This window comes from Bombina bombina, chromosome 2 (assembly GCF_027579735.1).
Source record: "Bombina bombina isolate aBomBom1 chromosome 2, aBomBom1.pri, whole genome shotgun sequence".
NCBI lineage: Eukaryota > Metazoa > Chordata > Amphibia > Anura > Bombinatoridae > Bombina > Bombina bombina.
Genome location: NC_069500.1, coordinates 57880362 through 57899327, shown reverse-complemented (window position 1 = coordinate 57899327; position 18966 = coordinate 57880362). Strand labels below are relative to the sequence as shown.

The 18966-nt window shown below is 40.7% G+C and overlaps 1 protein-coding gene across 3 annotated transcripts in view; it reads right to left on the bottom strand.

Moving 5' to 3' along the window:
• Positions 1–18966, bottom strand: part of SLC14A1 (solute carrier family 14 member 1 (Kidd blood group)) — a 102256-nt gene that overhangs the window by 40920 nt on the left and 42370 nt on the right. The gene's annotated exons all lie outside the window — the stretch shown is intronic.

The window sequence follows — 18966 nt, the reverse complement described above, 5'->3', positions numbered from 1 at the left end:
GGCTCAAGACCCTGGGCCTAGTGGCCCAGTGTCTGGGGCCTATCCGGCTGGAGTGGATCCCATGCTGAGCAATGCTGCAGTATTGGGAGGGCAGGCCATGCCTACTGAGGCAGCTGCTGGAGTGGTGTCGCTCCAGCAGGCATTGGTGGCAGTGGTTATGCCCGGAGTGGTCCACCTGTGCTGGAGCCTAGTCCGGGGCCTAGTGTAGGGCATGGCCTCAGGCCTAGCCAGCCTGGGGTCAGGTCTTATGCGGGTCCGCATGGTGGCCTGGTGGATTTGGGGCCTAGTGGGCAAGTGTGGCCTAGTTCGGGGCCCTTCTGGCCCAGTCCAGGGCCTGTTGGTAGTGTGGCAGGTTGGCAGGACGATGCGGGCCTAGCACAGGGCCTAGTGGGGGAGCGAGCGGCGGGCCTACTGGGCCAGGTGCCAGTCATTACCTGGGCCCGGTCATGCGGCCACTTCCGGTTATGCCTGTGGCCAGCAGCAGCCCTTACAAGGTGGCTCTGGGTCCTGGCCTTCTGGTGAAGTTGCGCGCGATCTTCAGTGTGTGCCATAGCCCTCCCCCGAGCTCGCAGGAGTGTGTCCTCGCGCGGTGCCCGAGCTAGTGAATCGGGTGTACAGAGTTGAGGGCCTTCCCTGCGGGTGATGCTAGAAGTGTCAGAGGCTCTGGGTCTGTTCCGGTAGTGGGTGGTAGTTGTGATGCAATGTGGTGCAGCAGGCACAAGGCGGCAGTATGGCTGGTGAAGGGTCTAGGGGCAGCATGGCAGGGGCTGCTTGGCCTACAGGGATGAAAATGCATGGTGGGCATAGCTCTATGACTGATCAGCATGTGGTGGCAGCGTCTGTTGAGGGCATGAATGGGGCAACTTGGGATCACCCTGGGCAAGCAGGGGGCAGCAGGGTACCCTGTGCAAGCAGGGGGGCAGCAGGTCATTCCAGCAGCTCTGCTGCAGTTGCTGCAACCGTTGGGAGGGCAGCTGGCGTCACCCGGGAGTGTGCATGTTGCTGAGGTTGTGAGTGCTAGTGGGGCAGCGCTCAGAGACCCTGGTACTCCCGAAGTTTCCGTTGTTTTGCAGGCTCCAGTGGCAGCAGATGGTCGAGTGGAGGATTCTAGGATGGCCAGGTCCCTTTCGCTGAGCAAGGCGACCAAAGAGGTAGCAGGGATGTCTGAGGTAGTACCCTCTACGTCAACCATGGGAGTTAGTGTCAGATGGTGCAGGCATTAGGGCAGAAATGGGTGGCCCGGCAGGCAGAAACCCCTAGTGCTTTAGCGGTGCAGGCAGGGCCCAGTCAGGTGTGCGTAGGTAAGGATGGGACGGGTCCAAAGAAGTTTAAGCGCCCATACACATACCTGGAATGGCACCACTGTTTCAGGGTCCTGGGCGCTTGCTATTTGGAGTAGCACCCTGATCAGATGCAGGCAGTCATCAAGTATATGGATACTTTTGACTGGATCTGTCAGAGGTACAAGGAAAGGGCGTGGCACGATTATGATGCCTGTGGACCAGATTGGGGGCCGAGCGATCGCTCCCCCCCCCCAGATCTCCTGCGGGTGCATAGAGGTCCTTTCCTAAGGTTAGAAGCCGGGGCCGCAAGTGCTGGAAGTTCCAGGACCGTCAGTGCGATAGGGGCACAGAGGTCAGCCTAAGGAAGCAGCTGGGGCTAAGGGCACTCACCCCGCTGAGGGTGGACGTCCTTGAGTTTTGGCTACACTTGTACCCGGATTTACAGGCAGCAAGCGTGCTGCTGGAAGGGTTGCAGGAGGGTTTCAAGATTCCTGTCACATGTTACGTGAAGGGGTCGGCGACTCAACACAATTTGAAATCAGTGAAGCAGTTTCCTGAAGTGGTGTGGGAAAAGCTGATGAAGGATGTGCGGCTAGGGAGAATGTTAGGCCCCTTTGCGGAGTTGCCAATAGCAGATTTGGTTGTTTCCCCGCTGGGGGTAGTACCCAAGAAAAAGCCAGGGAAGTTTCGCTTGATTCAGCACCTGTCCTATCCAGTAGGCGCATCAGTCAATGATGCCATTGACCCTGGGTTGGCCTCAGTGCATTTTCAGTCCTTTGACCAGGCGCTGACGGTGGTGCTGCGGGCTGGGAGGGGTGATGAGTTGGCGAAATTTGACATTGAGTCAGCTTTTCAGTTGTTGCCATTGCATCCACCTTCCGTTTTAGTTAATGGGGTGCAAATTGCAGGGGGAGTATTAAGTAGATAGGTGCTTACCCATGGGTGTTCCCTGTCGTGTGCATTATTTGAGATGTTCAGCTCATTTTTGCACTGGGTGGTGGTTTCGGTAGCGGGGGATCATGCAGTGGCATATTATCTGGATCAGGAAGTTATGACAGGCTCCATGCGCTTTATGATGGCTAAATTCGGGGTGCCGCTAGCCGAGGATAAGACACAGGGGCCTTGCACGTGCCTGACGTACCTCGGGATAGAAATCAACACGGAGGCTGAGTTGTGCCACCTGCAAACGAGAATGTTCATAAACTCCTGGAAAGCGGTTAGGGTGGCTGCTGCAGGAGAATGGTTGCAGAAGAAAGAGCTGCAATCATTGCTTGGAATGTTGAATTTTGCCTGCAGGTTTATACCTATGGGCATGGTATTCAACTGGCAGATGGAGGGTTGTTTGGGACCAGCTAGGGCAGACAGAGTATGGGTTTCCAGAGAGATTATTGAGGATTTTCAGGTCTGGGATAGGTTCCTGACGGATTTCAATTGGGTGTGGCTGTGACCTAGGCAGAAAGTGACTAGTCAGGAGCTACAGCTTTTTACTGACGCGGTTGGAGCATTTGGCTTTGGTACCTTCTTCAATGGCAAGTGGTGCGCAGGGCCATGGCCAGTTGAGTGTCACGAGCGGGGGCTCACTAGAAACTTGACCCTGCTTGAGCAATTCCCCAGTGTAGTGGCGGTAGAGCTCTGGGCTGTGTTTCCTGGTGGTGCGGTATCTGGGTTTTCTGGTGTTGCGTTGCCTCCGTGGCAATATTCATGTCTTGGCGTGTCACATGCTGTGGGTGGATAATGTAGTAGCAGATGCTTTGTCGCATTTCAAATGGGATCAGTTTAGAAAGTTAGTTCCAGATGCTGCTGCAGTGGGACTGACCTGTCCTAATTTTCTCTGGCAGCTAGCAGAACTGGGGGAGCCATTCTGTCGCTAGTGGGCTCGGCCTTAGCTCTGGTGATGTGGGCGGCCTATGTGTCCTATTGGAGAGCATGGGAAGAATTCTGTGAGAATCGCCAGGCCATGACTCACAGGTAATCTTGTTGGGATGTTTGTCTGTACTTAGGGCGCAGGGAATGTGCAAAGAGGCCGTGCAGGCACGATTGGCAGCCCTTTCATATTTTTATAAGCTGGCAGCTGTCCCTGACCTGGCGGGGTCATTCTTTGTGAAGCAAATAGTGTGGGGTTGGGGGCGCACGGAGATCAAGGTGCCCGATTTCAGGGAGCCGATAACGAGCGAGCTACAAGAGCAGCTTTTGCTTGGGTTGCATGAGGTTTGTTCATCCTCGTACGAGTGCTCGTTGGCAGCTTTTGTTATGGCATTTGCAGGTGCGTTGCGCGTGAGCGAATTGGTAGCGCCGGCAGCTAAGGTGTCAGGAAAAGGTGTTCTGCTTCAGCACGTTAGTGTATGAGTCGGCAGTTCTACTTTTTGTTCCCCGGTCTAAGACGGACCAGGAGGGTAAGGGCACTTGGGTGACTTTGGCTGGGAAAGGCGGTGGTGTAGCCTGTCCAGTCAGAGTGCTGTCTGAGTTCTTAGGGATACGGCCAGTAGATGCGAGTCAATTCTTAGTCAATGTGGATGGTTCCTCGCTGTCAGTCTACCAGTTCAAGAAGGTGCTAAAAGCGGTGGTTGGCAAGGTAGGCATTATTCCAGGCAGTATAGGGACGCATTCCTTTAGGATATTTTCCAATGTACAGACCTTAGTGAAGGACACCAAGGTACATTTGAAATTAAAAACATTATTTTATAATGTTTAGTGTTATTATACTGATGCAGATACCACTGATCCTATAACCAGTCCTCCTCTGGCTATACCCATGAGCCAGTGTCAATACTGTGTCTTTGTATAGTGCTTGGTGTTATTATACTGATGCACATACCACTGATCCTATAAACCAGCCCTCCTCTGGCTATACCCATGTGCCAGAGTCACTACTGTGTCATTATATAATGCTGGGTGTTATTATACTGATGCAGATACCACTGACCCTATAACCAGCCCTCCTCTGGCAATACCCATGTGCCAGTGTCACTACTGAGTCATTATATAGCGCTGGGTGTTATTATACTGATGCAGATACCACTGACCCTATAACCAGCCATTGTCTGGCTATTCACATGTGCCAGTGTCACTACTGTGTCTTTGTATAGAGCTGGGTATTATTATAGAGATGCAGATACACATCCAGTATTTCACTCAGGCTTTATTTATTCCATAACTTATCACCCAATATTGCAAGCAGTCTCTTGACAAGCCACTAACTTTATTTACACTACATATTTTTTTATTCCTTTTATTTAATCAGATATACATATATACTAAGGTTGTGGCGGACACTGCAAGGGCTAGGTATGAACACCTTGCCTATCCCTGTTTGTGGATATGGAGGCGAGAGGTAGCGGCCTAATTTTGAAGCCTTGGGGTGGAGTGATTGGTCAGGCTGGAGGAGAGGCGACTTCACTAGGCCTGAGCCTAGGGTGCCTTCTCCTCGCAGGCAGGCAGGTCAGAAAATCATCCTAACCCCCTTGGCTAACATCTGATGGGGCGGAGTCATCCGGGGGACTCCATCCTATCCCGAAACTAATATAGGAGTTATTGTTAGGGACTCATGCATGCAAGGCATATTTGCATATGCTGTTGGTTACTGAGTAACCTGCTAGTGTGACCATGCACACTAGTGATGTACAGAGCCGCCATCAGGGGGTGACAGGGGTGACTCCTGTCAGGGGCCCAATGGGCAAGAACTAAAATAAAAGTTTGGCAGCCACCAGTGGGTACTACAGCAAAGTGCTAATTGAGCATGGGAAATGTTATTACAAGGAGTAAAGTATTAGCATTTGAGAGGATTTCTGAGTGTGCACTAAATCACTATGCACAGTGTGAGACAGACTTGGCACTTTGTTTGTACAGTGTTTGCCTGAGTCAGACGGCAGATCAATATCATTTGCAGAGGAGGTAGGAATTACTTAGCAAATGTTTTTTATTTCTTTGTGCAATTTCAGATTGTAACTTCAGTGTAGTAGTTGTATGGTGGGGCCAGGGGTCCATAAAAACACATTTTTTTAGCAGCAGTGTATTTATGATTATTTGACAATGCTGTAGAAATTCTGTATTTAAAACCAAGCAGAAATGTTTCCTCCTCAATACACAAATGGTAGGTGCCCTTTTGGCAGATATGCATTTATATATAAATATATATATATATATATGATTAAATAGAGAGAATATAACCCTTTTAGTTCCAGCAACAGGCCATATATATCATAGATAAGGACCACATTCCCAAAGTAGTGCAAATAAAGAGACCCTAACACAGTATGATATGCCACATCATTTTTATATTTTAAATATATTCATAAACAACATAATCATATCTCCCCACATCAGGAATCTAATTAATTCTTGTGTTGAACAACCCGGGTTGTGATGACGACTCATTCAAGTCCATTTATAGTTCCGGTAAATATATGTCCCAAAATCAAGGCTGTGATACATAAGATGTGTATTTGTAATCCAAGTGTAAGGAAAAAACGTTAATGCAAGTGTCCCACTATGCCAGTAGATCACACAGGTAATAGCCTTTAATATGCCAATGCGTAACCAACTTTCAGGCAGATACTTTTATCACTTCAGTATCATACATTAGTGTGAATGAAAATTCGCCTCCATGTTACCTTATTTCAGCATAACTTCAGTGCTTCGATATTACCTTTAGCGTGAATGGCCATAGTGTAGTGATTTGTTACCTGCTCGTTCCACCTTTACAGAATATTGGGTTTTACCAAACCGGAACAGATGTCGGTTTGCAAGGGTTTTCCAGATTTTTGTTTGCACATTTACAAATATGATTCTTTAAAAAGTGATCTCTTAATGTCTGCATTTTTTTTTCATGCATGTCACACACTGTTGATTTAGGGGATGCAAGATGCATAAATGTTTCCTCCTGTGAGTGTTTCTGTGGGTGTCTATGTTTATGTCTTTGTGCTTTGGTTTGTGTCTCTATGAGTGTGTATGTATTTTTTTCTGTGGATCTCTCTGTGAGAGTGGGTGTGTATGTCTTTGTGCATTTTCTGTGGATGTCTGTGAGGGTGTGTGCATATGTCTTTGATATTTTTCTATGGCTGTCTCTGTGAGGGTGGGTGTGTGTTTGTCTTTGTGTATATTCTCTGGATGCCTCTGTGAGGGTGGGTGTGTATGTCTGTGTTTTCTGTGGATGTCTCTGTGAGGGTGTGTGTTTTCTGTGGATGTCTCAGTGAGGGTGTGTGTATGTATGTCTTTCTGTGTTTTTTGTGGTTGTCTCTGTGTGTGTGTATGTCTGTGTGTTTTCTGTGGGTGTCTATGTGTGTGTGTGTATGTCTTTGTGTTTTCTGAGGCTGTCTCTGTCGGTGTTTCCTTGGGTGTATGTGCAAGTTTGAGTGCGTGTGTGTCAATTGTCTGTTCCTTTTTAGGACATTTTGACCTTATGTCAGGGTTTTTTCCCTGTTGTGTTTGCCATGTGCTGCTGGAGGCCATTTTACTCACCTATCTTCCTGCCTATGGTGCATTGTGGGGGATGCTGCTCAATTCCTGCACTTCCTTTTATGGCCAGACTGGTGTGCATCATCCATGTGAGACAGGATGCAGTCTCAGAATTGTGATGTCATCACTTATTATTTAAAGGGCCTCTGTTCACTATGCTTTGCCTTTGCGTTGTCTCAGACCTGTTTGTGAGAGTTCCTGTGTATTACCTGGCTGCCTGACGTCCTTCCTGGTTCCTGATCCCTGGCTTTTTCCTAACTCTGCTGTTTTCCTTGTTCCTGATTCTGGCTCGTCTGACTATTCGCTTTGGCTCCTGACTTGGCTTGTCTGACTACCAGCTCTGGTTTTGATTCCTGGCTTGTTATTTGACTTGTGGACTTTTTATTATTTTTTGCTATTAATAAAGGTGTGAATATTTTTGCACTTCTCGTCTCAGTTTGATTCCTGGCACCCTGACACCTTACTACTGATTATTCACATCTTTCTGAGACTAATGAGACCTTTCTGGAAGTCACCAATCTACCGTTTAACCTTTAAATTATTGTTTAGGCAGTTCAGGGCCCTTCCTTTTAGCAACTGCATGCTGTTGGCATCATTTAGTTGGCATCTTCCTTTACAAAAAGATAATCAGAACTCCATATTTTGTTTTCTACAAAACTGTAGTTTACCTCATTACTTGTCAGGTCAATGTAAACAAGTGCTGAGTGTCTGTTTGGGTGTCTGTGTCTGAGTGCGTTTGTGTGTTCCTTTACGTGTCTGCTAGAGTGTCTATATGTGAATCCTTATGTGTGAGTGTGTGTGTGTTTTTCAGTGTATGAGTGTGTGTGTGTGTTTGTATGTTACTACCTTTACAACATTTCTAAGTTTAAATAGACACTTAAGAATAAAGTGCATATACGTTTTAGTCACTTGGTCAAAAATTGCACATGTCAAAGGGGGAGGGGGGGGCTGATCAATGGTTAAGTCAGGGCCCCAAAAATTCTAGTGGCGGCCCTGGTGATGTAAATAAATGCAACCTGTTGGTCTTCCTCCCAGCTCTGTTGTTGTGTCCATTTTTTCGGGAACTGATGGGGGGACGGGTAATAAAGTTTGGAGTAAGTTTGTGTTATTTCACTGGTATCCCGGAGTAGGCTATTCAGTCCTTAAGTATATTTCACCAAATGTTGTCAATTTCCTTTTGTACAAATTATTATGGTCACAGATTCCTGTCCAGGTAGCTTGGCACATTTGTTCTGGTTTAGGGTTATGTTAGGAATGTACTTTTTAAATTATGTTTGTTCCTGGAATGCAACTGGCATTTTAACAGCATGTGAATTCTAGCGATAATATAATTCACTGTATAGCACAGCTCTCCTGCTACTGGGTATTAGCACATTGTTATGGGTGACATTTCTGTTCTCATAAATACAGCTGTATAAGAGAACACATTTTCCTTTTCAAGTCCATTGGTGATATATTTATGTATCCCCATTGTCGCCAGATATTTTAATGGGGCACAAAATTAAAATGTCATGATTCAGATAGAGCCTGCAGTTAAAGAAACAACTTTCCAATTCACTTCCATTATCAAAGTGTGCAATATTGTTATATGCACATTTTGTGAGGCACCAGCTACTACTGAGAATGTGAGTTCACAGTGTACTTCACGTACAATTTATGATTTACTGATGGATGTCACATGATACAAAGGGCAGTGAAATGGAAAGAAATGTTGACATTTTTCAGAAAAAAAAAATCTACCAGGGGTGGGGAATCAGCCATGCCCGATGAGGCGCCTCTCAGTCTTAGCAGCAGCTTCTGCAGCAAACTGTTTTGTGTGTGTCTGTCTCATGTTACACTCTGGAGTCTGGACTGGGGGTAGGGACATGTCATGTGACCTCAAAGCCTCCGGATAGCAGAAGATTAGAAGGAGATAGAACAAAGTCTGAAAGTTATTGTAGTGTGGCCGGTGTAGTGTCGCAAATCTGCGACCCGACGGAATGTGCGACCGTGACGTCACCACATTGCTCAGCGCACACGTGACTGGTTGACCACCAATCACCAGCTAGAGACACCTCTTTCCGTCACGGTCGCAGATTCCGTCGGATTTTCCTGTAAAAAGCTTATACTGAACTACAAGGAACTAGCTACATGTCTGGCAGAAATGAAATCTTAGCTCTGAATAAGAAATAATCATCCGCAGTCTCCCTTACACCTCTAGTCACACAGCAGCAGATGTAGCCCAAAGAATATGCATATACTTCTACTAAGTACTAATGCATGCCTTAGGACAATTCTACAAGCTGGAAAAGGTAGACAGAAATTATGGTCCATGCAGCACCCTGACACTTCTGCTAAAGATGCTAACATTCTAAGGCATGCATTAGTACTTAGTAGAAGTATATGCATATTCTTTGGGCTACACCTGCTGCTGTGTGACTAGTGATGTAAGGGAGAATGCGGATGATTATTTCTTATTACAGAGCTAAGATTTCATTTCTGCCAGACATATAGTTCAGTTCCTTGTAGTTCAGTATAAGCTTTTTACAGGAAAATCCGAAGGAATGTGCGACCGTGACGGAAGGAGGTGTCTCTAGCAGGTGATTGGTGGTCAACCAGTCACGTGTGCGCTGAGGAATGTGGTGACATCACAGTCGCACATTCTGTTGGATCGCAGATTTCAACACTACACCAGCTGCAGTGTATAATCAGATTCCTTTCCAGCATTGATATAGATGAAGTCTGCATGAGGGAGGTGGTCACAGAGACACAGACTGACAGTATATTTTATAGTATATACTAGTTTAGTAATATATCACTGGCTGGATGACTGAGTGCAGGTAGTGCCTATGTGAGTGCTGTGATTTTATAACAACTAATCTGTTTCTGTGAAGCAGTTCTTAATTTGATGCACTTATACATTTTTGTAATACAAAACTCTGCAATATGTTTTTTAATTTACAAAGCAAGTATGTGGGCTCCATGTACTAAAGCGTCAATTTTCTCGCCGACAACGTGTCTTCTCGACTCGCTTGAACTCGCAGCTAGCGAGATGTTGCCCGCCATATGTACTAAAAACTATTCCAAAAAAAGGCGCGTCTAATTCGCATTCATACATATGACGCCTCACTATTTGCGAATGTACTATTAATCGCTTACAACCTGTCAGTCATGTTTGTCCCACGTGACTGTAAGGTGTCAGAAACGTCAGCTTTGTCGCGGGAACATATTGCAGCACTATATAAAGTCGATTTTATAAATTTTTTCAGACTGCATATTTCAAGAACTGACTGTTATTCTTATCGATAAATTAAGTATGGCTACTTCTCGATCTGATTCACAGTTCAAATCGAAGAATCCACACTTTTCACATCAGCAGAACCTGGTTCTTGTCGATATGGTGCTAGACTCGTATGACTATTTATTTGGTTGTTGTGCGAAGCAAACTTCTAGTATCCGTAAAAAAATTATATGGACCCGGATAAGCGATGCTGTCAGTGCTCAGGGACCTGGCAAAAAGGACGTTGACCAAATCAAAAAACGGTACAACGACATAAAAAGATTTGCAAAAGCCAAATTGGCAAAAGAAAAAAATTCAACTCGTTCTACCGGAGGTGGAACAGCTTATGTCGCTGATCTTAATGATTACGAGCAGAGACTGGTGCAGCGTCTAGGCCCAGAAGTAATCGTCGGGATCACAGATGATTGTGATAGCGACCTAAGAGGTAAAACATTAATCAAATTACTATTATTTAAATTGAATGATGATCATATTGTAATTATCCAGTAGAGTTGGTTTATCCAAATATCTATCTTGTAAAGATATTTTGTCAAATCAATTTTTTGTGCGTCAATTTTGAATACGTAAAATCAATGCAGATTACTGCTAGATTTTTGTATAGCTTAACCAATAACGTATGTAATGTAATCGTCAGGATCACAGATGATTGTGATAGCGACCGAAGAGGTAAAACATTAATCGAATTACTATTATTTAAATTGACTGATGATCATATTGTAATTTTCCAGTGGAGTCGGTTTATAAAAATAATTAACATTTAAATATATTTTTGAAAAACAATTTTTATTGGCGACAATTTTGATTATGCAGAATATAGTCCTATTACTGCTTTATTTTTGTATAGCTGATCTGATAGACCCTATTGTTTATTATGGGGCTCGCCACCTATTAGCTGGCGAGGGATTTTTAACGAGGTAGATGCGGAGAAATTCACGAGCGTATAAATAGATAGTTTAGTAGTTACTGTTTTGTGCGAGATTTATGTCGAGCGAGTATTTTCTAGCTACAAAAAAGACGAGAATTCAAGAGTTGCGGACAAGTTCACCCGACATTTGTTAATGTAAGGTTTTCAATGGATTCGTGGCATAGTACATACGGTTATTGATCCGCACGCAGAAATGTAGACGGAAATAGTCACGAAGACCTCGCAGACAGCTTAGTACATGGAGCCCTGTGTGTGGTGTGTGCCTAATGGATTATTATATAAACACTTCTATGAAGAATTTCTTAATTTGTTCATTGAAATGATGCATTATTATTATTTTTATTATTACAAGTTTTTTTTTAATAAATGTGCCTTTTTTAATTGCAAAACTCTACAATACGTTTATAATTTGCAAAGCATTGCAGCTTAATTTTCACATAATCCCATTTATTTATTCACTGACATTATTTATGTGATTGTGACCACCATTAAAATATATTTTACATTTATAAATAACCACAAAAGTCTTAGCTTTGAGAATATATATACTGTGTATATTATATATATATATATATGTGTGTGTGTGTGTGTACTAAAAAAATATTCTAGAGTTTTTTTCATTAAAAAAGGACATGTCTATAAAAAAAAAACTTGTAATACTACTACTAATAAAAATAATATGTACTGCTTTTACTGTTTGGATAAAGGGGAAGGGAACAGACCAGAGAGAATCACACCAGTCATAGACATATAAAGCTGGGCATCATCTGCTAAAACTATTACAACAGCACTTCCTGTTGGTGACTGATCCCTGAAAATGAAGATACTCTGCAGTGTGATATGGATTTACTGACTGTCACTTTATATAGCAAGACTATAGAAGAAAAATCACTTTCTACAGTTTTACATCTGTATTCTTTTCAATGGTGTGAACGCCCAGCCCCTGTTTGTAAAACATTAACAAGGTGCCAGGAATATTTAGTGTATTCTGATCCAGCTTGAACCTCAATTTTTTAGTATTTTTATACTCCTAGGCAAACATGGTAGTCTAGTAATCTTCAGCTGGTCTGATACCATACTCTTGAGTATAGAGGAGAAATCATGATCAGGTTCTATATAGTTATGCAGATTAGTGCTTTGGTTTTCACAGCAAACTGGTTAATTGCATGATCTAAGGGTAATAAATCAGTCTTCTATAAAGAAAGTGGTTATTTAAGGGACAACACCCCTTCTTTTAAAACTTGTGCTTTGTCCCACACCCCAATAGATGCCAAAGAGCACAAACCTGTGAACTAGATTTTCAAGATGCTAAATGAGCTATTTATCAGGATATACAATTTGCTTTTTGGCTTCTTTATGGGTCATAGGACAAAGTATTTAAAGTCCTTTTTAGTTTTCTGACCATATGATGTATTCCACAGCTGCCAGATGTTGCCTGAAAGTTTGATGTTAAAGTGCTCAGTAGGTTCCATAAATAAAATCCTGTTAAAGGGACAGTATACATCAATTTTTATTTAAATGCATGTAATAGACACTACTATAAAGAATAATGTGCACAGATACTGATCTAAAAATCCAGTATAAAACTGTTTAAAAATGTAGGCCTAGCTTTCATTGAGATGGTGAAGTTTGGAAACTGGTGGTTACATAAAAATTCAACATAGACTAAAATGTTATCACCAGTTTCCAAACTTCACCACCACATCAATGGAAACTAGGCCATACTTAGGAGCTCACAGATTAGCACTGTTGAAAATGTTAACTGGAACACCCACTGCAAATTTGTTCTATAGCAAAAAAGCAGACACTCCCCCACCCCTCCACCTTCCTCTGCATATAAAAAGACCCTTTACACAAACAGGAGCAAGGTGGAGTAGGTATACATCAGTATTCTCCTAAAACTTTGGGGCTTGGTTAGGAGTCTGAAAAATAGTGCAATGTTATCTTTTTTTTTAAAAAAAGCAAAACTATACATTTAAAAAAAAAAAAAAAAGCTGTATGGGCTATATAAATGGATCATCTACAAAACATTTAGGCAAAAAAATCTAGTTTATAATGTCCCTTTAATTCTTACAAAGTGCAGCCATGTGTATTGTAATAATGTGTACATTTGAAAAAATAAATAAATAGAAAAAATAATATAATAATAATAAATAGAGGAGCTCAAGTGGTGCCTTCGGGAAGGAAGTGGGACTAGTCAGTACTTATTTATTTTTGTTTCCAGCTTCAGCACAAACTATGACCTGCTTGATATCAGGCACAGTAGCAGAGGCATCTAAGGGCGGCTAGTGGCAGCTGAAATTAAACTGTTGAAGACTTGAAGAGACAAGTGCATACAGTTTCAGGTTTCACATTCAAAAATGAAAAACATATTCAGAAAAACTTTAACAAAACAATCTGCTGGTATTAGAGCTGTATTTGAGATATGTATTAATTTACTACATGGTTTTATCTGCTGGTATTAGAGCTGTATTTGAGATATGTATTAATTTACTACACGGTTTTATCTGCTGGTATTGGAGTTGTATTTGAGATATATGCATTATTTTACTACATGGTTTTATCTGCTGGTTTTGGAGCTGTATTTGAGATATAGACATTAATTTACTACATGGTTTTATCTGCTGGCATTGGATTTGTATTTGAGATATATGCATTAATTTACTACATGGTTTTATCTGCTGGTTTTGGAGCTGTATTTGAGATATATGCATTATTTTACTACATGGTTTTATCTGCTGGCTTTGGAGCTGTATTTGAGATATGTATTAATTTACTACATTGTTTTATCTGCTGGTTTTGGAGCTGTATTTGAGATATAGGCATTAATTTACTACATGCTTTTATCTGCTGGTATTGGAGCTGTATTTGAGATATAGGCATTAATTTACTACATGCTTTTATCTGCTGGTTTTGGAGCTGTATTTGAGATATATGCATTATTTTACTACATGGTTTTATCTGCTGGCTTTGGAGCTGTATTTGAGATATGTATTAATTTACTACATGCTTTTATCTGCTGGTATTGGAGCTGTATTTGAGATATATGCATTACTTTACTAAATGCTTTTATCTGATGGCTTTGGAGCTGTATTTGAGATATGTATTAATTTACTACATGCTTTTATCTGCTGGTTTTGGAGCTGTATTTGAGATATGCATTACTCCACTACATGGTTTTATCTGCTGGTTTTGGAGCTGTATTTGAGATATATGCATTATTTTACTACATGGTTTTATCTGCTGGTTTTGGAGCTGTATTTGAGATATAGGCATTACTTTACTACATGGTTTTATCTGCTGGTATTGGAGTTGTATTTGAGATATGCATTACTTTACTACATGGCTTTATCTGCTGGTTTTGGAGCTGTATTTGAGATATGTATTAATTTACTACATGCTTTTATCTGCTGGTTTTGGAGCTGTATTTGAGATATATGCATTACTTTACTAAATGCTGTTATCTGCTGGTATTGGAGCTGTATTTGAGATATGCATTACTTTACTACATGCTTTTATCTGCTTGTATTTGAGCTGTATTTGAGATAGATGCATTACTTTACTAAATACTTTTATATGCTGGCTTTGGAGCTGTATTTGAGATATGTATTAATTTACTACATGCTTTTATCTGCTGGTTTTGGAGCTGTATTTGAGATATATGCATTAATTTACTACATGATTTTATCTGCTGGTATTGGAGCTGTATTTGAGATATAGGCATTACTTTACTACATGGTTTTATCTGCTGGTATTGGAGTTGTACTTGAGATATGCATTACTTTACTACATGGCTTTATCTGCTGGTTTTGGAGCTGTATTTGAGATATGTATTAATTTACTACATGCTTTTATCTGCTGGTTTTGGAGCTGTATTTGAGATATATGCATTACTTTACTAAATGCTGTTATCTGCCTGCTGGTATTGGAGCTGTATTTGAGATATGCATTACTTTACTACATGCTTTTATCTGCTTGTATTGGAGCTGTATTTGAGATAGATGCATTACTTTACTAAATACTTTTATATGCTGGCTTTGGAGCTGTATTTGAGATATGTATTAATTTACTACATGCTTTTATCTGCTGGTTTTGGAGCTGTATTTGAGATATGCATTAATTTACTACATGGTTTTATCTGCTGGTATTGGAGCTGTATTTGAGATGTATGCATTACTTTACTACATGGTTTTATCTGCTGGTATTGGAGTTGTATTTGAGATATGCATTACTTTACTACATGGTTTTATCTGCTGGTTTTGGAGCTGTATTTGAGATATGTATTAATTTACTACATGCTTTTATCTGCTGGTTTTGGAGCTGTATTTGAGATATGCATTAATTTACTACATGGTTTTATCTGCTGGTATTGGAGCTGTATTTGAGATATATGCATTACTTTACTACATGGTTTTATCTGCTGGTATTGGAGTTGTATTTGAGATATGCATTACTTTACTACATGCTTTTATCTGCTGGTTTTGGAGCTGTATTTGAATTGAGATATGTATTAATCTACTACATGCTTTTATCTGCTGGTTTTGGAGCTGTATTTGAGATATATGCATTACTTTACTAAATGCTGTTATCTGCTGGTATTGGAGCTGTATTTGAGATATGTATTACTTTACTACATGCTTGTATCTGCTTGTATTGGAGCTATATTTGAGATAGATGCATTACTTTACTAAATACTTTTATATGCTGGCTTTGTAGCTGTATTTGAGATATGTATTAATTTACTACATGGTTTTATCTGCTGTTTTTGGAGCTGTATTTGAGATATATGCATTACTCCACTACATGGTTTTATCTGCTGGTTTTGGAGCTGTATTTGAGATACATGCATTACTTTACTACATGGTTTTATCTGCTGGTTTTGGAGCTGTATTTGAGATATATGCATTACTTTACTACATGGTTTTATCTGCTGCTTTTGGAGCTGTTTTTGAGATATATTTATTACTTTACTATATGGTTTTATCTGCTGGTTTTTGAACTGTATTTAAGATATATGCATTGCTTTACTACATGTTTTTATCTGCTGGTTTTGGAGTTGTATTTGAGATATATGCATTACTTTACTACATGGTTTTATCTGCTGGTATTGGAGTTGTATTTGAGATGTATGCATTTTTTTACTACATGGTTTTATCTGCTCGTTTTGGAGCTGTATTTGAGTTATATGAATTACTTTACTACATGGTTTTATCTGCTGGTTTTGGAACTGTATTTGAGATATATGCATTTCTTTACTAAATGCTTTTATCTGCTGGTATTGGAGCTGTATTTGAGATATATCAATTACTTTACTAAAAGCTTTTATCTGCTGGCTTTGGAGCTATATTTGAGATATATGCATTAATTTACTACATGGTTTTATCTGCTGGTATTAGAGTTGTATTTGAGATGTATGCATTACTTTACTACATGGTTTATCTGCTGGTTTTGGAACTGTATTTGAGATATATGCATTTCTTTACTAAATGCTTTTATCTGCTGGTATTGGAGCTGTATTTGAGATATGTATTCATTTACTACATGGCTTTATCTGCTGGTTTTGGAGCTGTATTTGACATATGCAGTAATTTACTAAATGTTTTTATCTGCTGGTTTTGGAGCTGTATTCGAGATATATGCATTCATTTACTACATGGTTTTATCTGCTGGTATTAGAGTTGTATTTGAGATATATCAATTACTTTACTAAAAGCTTTTATCTGCTGGCTTTGGAGCTATATTTGAGATATATGCATTAATTTACTACATGGTTTTATCTGCTGGTATTAGAGTTGTATTTGAGATATATGAATTACTTTACTATATGGTTTTATCTGCTGGTTTTGGAGTTGTATTTGAGATATATGCATTACTTTACTAAATGCTTTTATCTGCTGGTATTGGAGCTGTTTTTGAGATATGCATTAATTTACTACATGCGTTTATCTGCTGGTTATGGAGCTGTATTTGAGATATATGCATTACTTTACTACATGGTTTTATCTGCTGGTTTTGGAGCTGTAGTTGACATACATGCATTACTTTACTACATGGTTTTATCTGCTGGTATTGGAGCTGTATTTGAGATATATTTATTACTTTACTACATGGTTTTATTTGCTGGTTTTGGAACTGTATTTGAGATATATGCATTACTTTACTACATGGTTTTATCTGCTGGTATTGGAGTTGTATTTGAGATATATGCATTATTTTACTACATGGTTTTATCTGCTGGTTTTGGAGCTGTATTTGAGATATGTATTAATTTACTACCGGCTAGATTTAGAGTTTGGCGTTAGCCGTCAAAACCAGCGTTAGAGGCTCCTAACGCTGGTTTTTACCGCCCGCTGGTATTTGGAGTCAGTCAGGAAAGGGTCTAACGCTCACTTTCCAGCCGCGACTTTTCCATACCGCAGATCCCCTTACGTCAATTGCGTATCCTATCTTTTCAATGGGATCTTTCTAACGCCGGTATTTAGAGTCGTGGCTGAAGTGAGCGTTAGAAATCTAACGACAAAACTCCAGCCGCAGAAAAAAATACAGGAGTTAAGAGCTTTTTGGGCTAACGCCGGTTCATAAAGCTCTTAACTACTGTGCTATAAAGTACACTAACACCCATAAACTACCTATGTACCCCTAAACCGAGGTCCCCCCACATTGCCGCCACTCGATTACATTTTTTTAACCCCTAATCTGCCGACCGCACACCGCCGCCAGCTACGTCATACTTATGTACCCCTAATCTGCTGCCCCTAACACCGCCGACCCCTATATTATATTTATTAACCCCTAATCTGCCCCCCTCAACGTCGCCGACACCTACCTACACTTATTAACCCCTAATCTGCCAACCGGACCTCGCCGCTACTATAATAAATGTATTAACCCCTAAAGCTAAGTCTAACCCTAACACTAACACCCCCCTAAGTTAAATATAATTTAAATCTAACTAAATAAATTAACTCTTATTAAATAAATTATTCCTATTTAAAGCTAAATACTTACTTGTAAAATAAACCCTAATATAGCTACAATATAAATTATAATTATATTGTAGCTATTTTAGGATTAATATTTATTTTACAGGCAACTTTGCAATTATATTAACTAGGTACAATAGCTATTAAATAGTTAATAACTATTTAATAGCTACCTAGTTAAAATAATTACAAAATTACCTGTAAAATAAATCCTAACCTAAGTTACAATTAAACCTAACACTACACTAGCAATAAATTAATTAAATACAATACCTACAATTAAATACAATTAAATAAACTAACTAAAGTACAAAAAATAAAAAAGAACTAAGTTACAAAAAATAAAAAAATATTTTCAAACATTAGAAAAATATTACAACAATTTTAAACTAATTACACCTACTCTAAGCCCCCTAATAAAATAACAAAGCCCCCCAAAATAAAAAAAATGCCCTACCCTATTCTAAAATTAAAATAGAAAAGCTCTTTTACCTTACCAGCCCTTAAAAGGGCCATTTGCGGGGCATGCCCCAAAGAATTCAGCTCTTTTGCCTGGAAAAAAAACATACAATACCCCCCCCCAACATTACAACCCACCACCCACATACCCCTAATCTAACCCAAACCCCCCTTAAATAAACCTAACACTAAGCCCATGAAGATCTTCCTACCTTATCTTCACCACACCGGGTATCAGCGATCCGTCCAGGCTCCGATGTCTTGATCCAAGCCCAAGCGGGGGGCTAAATACATCCATCCTCCGGCTGAAGTCTTGATCCAAGCGGGCAGAAGAGGACATCCGGACCGGCAAACATCTTCATCCAAGCCGCATCTTCTATGTTCTTCCATCCGATGACGACCGGCTGATCTTCAAGACCTCCAGCGCGGATCCATCCTCTTCTTCCGACGACTAGACGATGAATGAAGGTTCCTTTAAGGGACGTCATCCAAGATGGCGTCCCTCGAATTCCGATTGGCTGATAGGATTCTATCAGCCAATCGGAATTAAGGTAGGAAAATTCTGATTGGCTGATGGAATCA